Source organism: Lupinus angustifolius, chromosome LG02, assembly GCF_001865875.1.
Source record: "Lupinus angustifolius cultivar Tanjil chromosome LG02, LupAngTanjil_v1.0, whole genome shotgun sequence".
NCBI lineage: Eukaryota > Viridiplantae > Streptophyta > Magnoliopsida > Fabales > Fabaceae > Lupinus > Lupinus angustifolius.
In genome coordinates this window covers 224,104-225,160 of record NC_032010.1, presented here as the reverse complement: position 1 = coordinate 225,160, position 1,057 = coordinate 224,104, and positions in this window count along the sequence as shown.

The window sequence follows — 1,057 nt, the reverse complement described above, 5'->3', positions numbered from 1 at the left end:
AAAGTCGCGGTGGTTCCATAGTTAATATATGAGATGGACCAGATTGTATTAAGGAGAAGTCTAAACGTAAATAGCATACGGATGCGCGCCTAAAGAACCTGTGATATAATTGTATCATGAAGATATGAAGCTCAAGTGGGAGATTGTTAGAAATTATAAATTTCTAATTAAGGTGAGCATAATATATTTGATACAATGATATCAGCTATTTATTTTTTGGTTACATTATAAGTGATCTAATTAGTGACATCCCTTAGATTTCTAAAAGCTTATAACGGATATGGGCTTAATGGGTGGATACTCATCAGGTTAACCCATATGGGATATGGGAACCCTATAAGTTAACACATAAAGAAGGTTATGGTCCCCAATACACCAAATCAAATTCAGTTTTCTCCTCTCCCCATCAGAGTGAAAACGCAAGTCCAAGAGGAATCAGGGATTTGGTTGAGGAAGATCATCGTACCACAAAACCTCTTTCAGAAACGTAGATCAAATGAGCACATCCAGGAACATGGATTCAGGTATGACACTGCACCCTTTGGTTCATATATGTGTGTGAGAATCATGAAATTTAAGATCCTAGGATTGGTATTTCACCAATCATAAGGAATTTCCAACAAAATCTCTTTAAATAAGCTTATGCAAAAGCAATTCATTCATGTGCTTTGTTGTTGACAGATAGACATACATTTAGTCTCTTGGTCCATTCCTTCAAGGGGGTTTCTATAACTTCAACATTTATGAGAATATAAACACTAGAATAAAAACATAATAGAATAAGATGAGAATAAAAAGTGGAACATTTTGATCCCACTAAAAAGATGAAATCAACAAGAACAACTTCAAAGTAAAGGACAATTTATTACATACGTTTTCACATATCTTTCTCGGCCTGTAGCCGTGAATATATAGGTCAAAAAGATATTATTGGTGAGGAACTTATTCACTTAAGGAACTCACATAAGTTCCTTACCAAGGAACTAGTCAATATTTTCCAGCTTACTTGTAATTACAGAGTTATCGATGCAATTGCATTTAATCTTACTACAATAGA